The sequence below is a fragment of the Rhinopithecus roxellana genome, chromosome 15 (genome assembly GCF_007565055.1).
Source record: "Rhinopithecus roxellana isolate Shanxi Qingling chromosome 15, ASM756505v1, whole genome shotgun sequence".
Taxonomy (NCBI): domain Eukaryota; kingdom Metazoa; phylum Chordata; class Mammalia; order Primates; family Cercopithecidae; genus Rhinopithecus; species Rhinopithecus roxellana.
Window position 1 is genome coordinate 84,966,320 of NC_044563.1, and position 6,936 is coordinate 84,973,255.

General features: G+C 43.5%; 1 protein-coding gene across 2 annotated transcripts in view; it reads right to left on the bottom strand.

The window, feature by feature from the left end:
- Positions 1–6,504, bottom strand: part of TRIM5 (tripartite motif containing 5) — a 28,006-nt gene extending 21,502 nt beyond the window's left edge. Inside the window, exon 1 of one of the 2 annotated variants that reach the window (XM_010364548.2) lies at positions 6,264–6,492. The gene's annotated coding sequence lies outside the window, so the exon portion shown is untranslated. Of the gene's footprint in view, positions 1–6,263 lie in introns of both variants that reach the window. The other variant, XM_010364549.2, reaches the window with a different exon arrangement.
- Between the last annotated feature and the right edge of the window lie 432 nt (positions 6,505–6,936).

The window sequence follows — 6,936 nt, forward strand, 5'->3', positions numbered from 1 at the left end:
TATTGGGTTACAATAGTGAAATGTCAGCTGTCTTGCTAGCCTACATGAGGCTGTTATTGACAGCAATATATTCTGTAACAGAAATATATAGTAATAGTATAGTACAATAATATATTGATAGTAAATATATTCTGATATATAAAGCAGATTTGGACTAGGAAGGCTGTATATAGATCTTAAATTCCAGTTGGTAGGAACAGACCTCATTTTCCACCACAAAACCAGGTATGTCCCTTTTTTAAGTCCCTGAGAACTGTTCTCATGAACTTTCACAAGATAATCAGTCCTTTGGGGTACTAAGCTTATCTAACCTACAACAGTTTCACACACATCCAGCCAGTTTCATTTCTTAAAAAACTCACATGATAGAGATAATACCTCTTGTACTACCCTAGGGACTCTCACTGAGAACTCATCTGAGGAGGCTGTGCCACATGGTTCTTCTGTCCTGCATACCCTGGCTGAACTACATGAACCTCGCTAGTTTAGGGCTATTATCTCCCACAAGGGAAACTGCAAATCAGATTGGAAACTGCTGCTGGTGTTCAGTCAGGGAAATATCACAGAGTGGTGGCTCAGAGATGTTGACTGACAGACCTGGGTTCAGTAATGACCCTGTGGCCTCAATCTAGGATCAAGGGCTGTCAGGAGTTCCAGGTAAATGGAGCTGTAAAGCTAAAAACAAGGTAAGAGAAGACCTTAATGGATACTGATGTGTTGCTGGCTGTCAAGGGTTCATGGTAAAACAAAGATCTCCACTATGAGACAGTTGATGAGTCTTTCCCTTGCTCTGAAAAAGACAGAAATGTTATAAAGGCTATATGGAGATAAATTCAGACCTACAAAAACTGTACACTCCTCCCATCATCTGTGAAGGCCATAAAGAACAAGGCTGAATGAAGGTGGGATGGAGGCACAATCCATCCAGTGGTATTAGATACTGAAAATGGGCCAACAGCATATACTGTTATGCTTCAGGGACATTGGCCTGTATCAGAAGATCAGAGGTTTAGATCATATGATAATGTCTAGCCTTGTTTATGTCTCAAGTTGTGATCCAAACATGAGAGTGAGGACTCCATTTATCTTTTATTCCATAAAAAATTGCATCAGCACTGAGATGCATCAAGAGCCTACAGGAGAGAGGAAGAGACTGCCTTCTGCCAAGAGGCTGTGAAATTTATGTTTAATGTGATATTACAAGGAGCCCATGTCAAAGTAACTGCTGCCATAACAGACATAGTAAGAGGAATATGCAGAGGAACCAGAATTTTCACACATGGGGCTAACCCCACCACTACCTAAGCAGTGACCCAAGGGCTGCACAGCAGTCAGGGAGGTTGAGATGGGAACACAATTATCTGCCTGGTATCTCTCAGGTCAGCAACCTGCCATGCATGTCAGGTTATTGCACCTTACACATGGACCTTCTGGCATCTGAGATCATGAAAATGTAAATCCAACATGTCCTAGAGGTGACAGCTAAACACAAGCAACAAAGACACTGCAAGACAATAACAAGTTTTTGTAAAATCCAAGCAATATGCATATAGACAGAACTTTCTTCTCCTGTGACCAGGGTAAAACTGTTTCTCTAAGCATAATATAGCTGCAAATTACTGATGTTATATGGGAAGGCATCACCTTTCATACATAGGTGGGAAAAATGAAATTGTACTGAGATTCATTTGCTAAGCAATATCACCTAATACTGTTATAGGAGTTATTAAGAAATTATTTTAGGCAGATAGAGAGGAAAAGGGGTCCTTGGGAAGTTTTCGTTTGTTTTAAAGCAGCTCCAGAAACATTCGTCTAGCAGAAAAGCCCCGGCTCTCAGAGCTGGGCCAGCAAGTTGTAATATGCAAATGCTGGCCATTAGAAACTGGGTCCATCCAAACCTGGTGATTCCCACCATCTTCTTCCTTGCCCCAGTATGTGCCTGGCAATATAGCTGCCACCACATATCCCCACCATGTGTACAACATTGTGGTGCCCTGCATTTGTGTATTGAAAGGCTAGGGTGAGAGGGCCAGTTTTTTCCCGAGTCACATGAATGACATGCCTGGTCAAACCAATCCCCTGAGTTCTATGCAAATCAGACACCACCTCCTCCAGCCTCCTAGTAGAAGCAGCCACTTTTCCACCACACAAGAGGTTTTTCTCTTTGCCAAATCCCCCCTTCCCCTGTCTCTGTTTGGGAGAGCTCTTTTCTTCTTCCTTCCTTCCTTCTTGCCTATTAAACTTTTTGCTCCTTAAAATCACTCCACGTGTGTACATGTCATTAATCCTATCAGCGCCAAGACCAAAAACCTGATGTTCCTCCAGTCAGAGCTGTATCCATAGTACTGTGTAGGAAACACAGAAACTCAGCATAGCTTATACTCTCAGTACACAATCAACACAGAAGACTTCTGTGATCAAATTTGCCAGGGTTTTTCCCAAAACTAGAAGGAGACCTTCTTTCAGCAGCAAACTCCAGTGAGGTGTCTTCTAATTCAATTCTGACACTATACCTGGAGACAGCATCAGATTCCACATGCTGAAGGCTTGGGCCCACAGACTGCCCCTCAACTTCTGATGCCAACTGCAAGACTCAGCTTGTTTTACCTGTGCTTCTGCCTGACTGGCTATAAGTCAGGGTTCTCCCCTTTATATGTACTGGTTTATTATGAAGGACATCACAAAGTATACAGATAGAGACATAGGCTGACACATGAGAGAAGGGGCATGGGGCTTCCCTGCCCTCAGCAGGCACACTACGCTCCAGAAACCTCCAAGTGTTCAGCTATTTGGAACCTCATTGAACCCTGACCTTTTAGGTTTTCATGGAGGCATCATTACATTGGTATTATCGATTAAATCACTGGCTATCAGTACAATTTAACCTTTAGCCTCTCTCTTCTCCCCAGAGGTTGGTGGGTGGAGCTGAAAGTCCCAACCCTCATTTTCTGCCTTAGTCTTTCTGGCGAGGACCCCCACTCCTGAAGCTACTGAGGGGCTGCCAGCCATCAATTGATTAATTATCATACAAAAAGACACTTACCACTTTGCAGATTCAAGAATTGTAGGAGATGTATGCTAGGAAACAGTGATGAAGACCAAACGTATTTCACAATATCACAACCATTTAATGGTATACTCCCCACCATACTAGCAAAATAAAAAAATAGAAGCCAAAGATTATTGAATCAATTCTAAAATCTTGAAATATATGGTGTGAAAGGAAAATAACAATCTGGGGCCCCAAACTCACTATGTCAAAGGGAATGCTAAAGCTTGGGAATTGGGCCACGCAAAACCACCTTCTATAGTATTTTGTTCCTAAATAGATAGCTGCAAAGATAGAGGGCTACATACCTCCCAGGTGGCTTCCCTCACAATTTGCTCACAAGGAAATTTCTTGTGGGCCCCAAGGTCTTTACTCTGAAACGGACATCTGTTGAATTTCACCCTGACAATGTCAATTAGCAAGCTTATCTTCACTAGTATGGGACAAAGACAGAGGATAAATCATCCCTCAGCTCACCTGAGACAAATGCATGTTTGACTGTTTCTGCTACTCCCTGTTTATCTTTTGTAAAAATGCAGATTCACTGAGTGGGAGACAGTGCATAATTGATTACTCCTCCAAGCCCTCCTTTAACATGTAAATTATGGATTCAGCTAACGCTAGCTAAAGCCTCAAAAGAATGTAACCTTTTGCTTCTTTTATCGACTCTCCTCCATTTTTTCTTTTCTCTTTCCCCTTTAAATACTGAAATCCTCAAACCCCCTTTGGAAAAAGCATGAATCACAGATGATCCTGTGATTTTGAGTTCTTTTTTCCTAGGCATGTCCTCAACCCTGGCAAAATAAACATCCAAATTGATTGAGGCCCTCTTCCATTAGTTTATTTGGTTTACAATGCCATGAGAAAGGTATTCTGTATGAGCTCAGAAGATGGGTGCCAAACACTGATTTATCACCAGAAGCAGGGATAAGAAACATGAAGCAAGGCCGGGCGCGGTGGCTCAAGCCTGTAATCCCAGCACTTTGGGAGGCCGAGACGGGCGGATCACGAGGTCAGGAGATCGAGACCATCCTGGCTAACACGGTGAAACCCCGTCTCTACTAAAAAATACAAAAAACTAGCCGGGCGAGGTGGCGGGCGCCTGTAGTCCCAGCTACTCGGGAGGCTGAGGCAGGAGAATGGCGTAAACCCGGGAGGCGGAGCTTGCAGTGAGCTGAGATCCGGCCACTGCACTCTAGCCCCTGCGACAGAGTGAGACTCTGCCTCAAAAAAAAAAAAAAAAAAAAAAAAAAAAAGAAACATGAAGCAGAGGTGAACTCTCCAAAATCAACCTTAAGGCAGTAAGATTTGGTCAGATGAAGGGAAGTTGGGATGAGGAAACAGTTTTGCCTGGAGTCTTCCATATAAGCTTGAATTAGCTTAAGTGCAGCTATATCTTTCATGGGAAGGACATTTGGAATTGAATACAGAGGGTCCCCATGAGAGAGACTCCCTCTCTCATGTGTCTCAAGATCCTGTTATCACACCATTTCTGACATCTGATATCATTAACATCAACGAAGTGTCGATGAAAAGGGTCAAACTGTAAAATATTTTGAAGAGATTTATTCTGTGCCAAATATGAGTGACGATGCCCCATGACACAGCCCTCAGGAGATCCTAAGAACTTGTGTCCAAACTGGTTGGGGTGTAGCTTGGTTTCATATATTTTAAGGAGACAAGATACTTCAATCAAATACATTTAAGAAAGACTCTGGTTGACAATTGTCTTTATCTAAAGACCTGGGATCAATAGAAAGGAAGTGTCTGGGTTCGGATAAGCAACTGTGGAGACCAAAGTTGTTACTGTGCAGATGCAGCCTTAGGGTATCAGGCTTCAGAGAGAATAGACTGAAATGTTTCTTACCAGACTTACGGTCTATATTGAAGTTCGTGCTGGAGAGAAATAACGAGTCAGGTCCCACTCCCACTTCCTGTCATGGCCTGAATCAGTCTTTCAGGTTACATTTTAAGAGCAGCCTGGCTGAGAAAGTCCATTCAGGTGGCTAGGGGCCACAGAATTTTATTTTTGGTTTACACAAGTACTCATTTTGTTTATTAAAAGGTAGAAACGGTGCCATCTCTGGGTATTCTTTCACATGCTTCTGCTGCTCTTTGTATCTCACCTAAGCTCTGCTTTTGCAGGGCACATATGGCCCAAGGAGAGGGAGGAGCAAGGTTAATGATTTTTAAGGAAATCCAGTTGTTCCCTGAGTCTGGACTTGGTGCCCTAGTAAGGGTAAACAGATGCTGTCACCAGGGAAGCCCTGATGAAATAACTGGGAAAGTTATCTTTCTTAAAGTCTTTCTTTATTCCCTTTATTTATAGACAAAGCTGCTTAAAGAAGCCAGACTGCTCAGCATGGTCCAGATCTTCACCCCGACCAGATCCAAGGGGGAAATTAGACCCCCAAACCAGTGTAAACTGGAACAGACAATCCCTCATTACCTTTAGATCATTAACATATCACTAGAGTGTTACCCCACCCCAACAGCAAACAAGAAAATCTCTACCACTTTGTGGCACGGGTTGTATGAAGACGTGTTTATAAACAGAGGTGGCACAACTGGAGCTCCACCCTGCAGGCTAACACTCCTCTCTCTTCCCATGCAGAGTTCTTTTAAAGCCCATGCTTTCCACTGTTTCGGGGGAGGGGGCTTTAGAGAAGGAGTTCTCTTATTCTCCACTCCTAGCAAGAAATAAAACCTGCTTGCCTTTTTTTGCCATTATCTTTGTAACCAATATGAACTAGGGAAATAACTCCATTTACCAGTGACAATGACAAGGCTACAGAGCTGGACAGCTGTCACACCACCAAGTTGATGCCACAGAGACAGGCCCAGGTGATGAGAGCTGACCTGTAGAGTTATGCAGAAACACTACATTAGCACACTGATAGGCATTAAATTATTAGGGTTCCAAGGTCCCTGTCTTTGCCGTTGTTGGGAGAAGGCACTGAAAGAGAGAATTCTGGCTCTCTACAGCAAAGTTCAATAAAAACTTATAGAATAAGGAGGGGATGGGGAGAGAGTCAGCGTGGAAAAATAACCAGCCTTCCAGGAAACAAAGCGCTTCACTTTAAAGCTCTCCCTTCTTTCAAATCTGCCTGCCCACCAGGCAGCTCTATTCCCCTCAGTCAGCTCTGGCAGCAGGACGTCTGTGAACTGTGTCTTTTCCCCATCCCGAATAGCTTTTCAGATAAGTTAAACTCACCAAGGTAAATTCAGTTTTGTCCCAAAGACTTCCTACTTCTGCCCTCCACAAAGTCACTCAATATACCTTCAGACACCAGTGCAGAAGTGGTGAGTCCGGGGAGAAGAGTGAAGGCAGGCCAGGAAAGACATGGTTAGGATTCACTCACCAATCCAGGGCCTGATCTGCACAAAGGAATTTTCCTAGAGGAAGTGCAGGAAATTCTTGCTCACACCCGGGGCAGGAAAGTGAAAGATAAACTACAGGCCAATGGCATTTCTCCACGTAGGGCCTGGTTGAGTCCCGCCCTCGGAATGAGTCAGCCTGCTGTGTAGCTGTGCTGTTCACAGGAGGAGCCTGTGAAGGGAAATAGAAGCACCCCCCACTCTAGCTCCCTTTTCTCTTGAGTCTCAGGATCTTGTTATCATGCCACTTCTGACATAGTTCAGATTAACCCAACCAAGCATAAAAAATTAGAAAAGGTGCCCTTTATCGAAATTCTTCCAAAGTGCTCCTCTTGCTCCTGATCTCGCAGCTGAGTTCTGCTTCTGGGTAACAGATATGGCCCAAAGAGAAGGAAGAACAAAGTTAATGATTTTTAGAGAATCACAGTAGATTTCTGGTCTGGACTTAAAAACCTTGTAGGACCTATGAACAGAAAAGGAGGTACAGATAAAAGAGATGTCATATTATT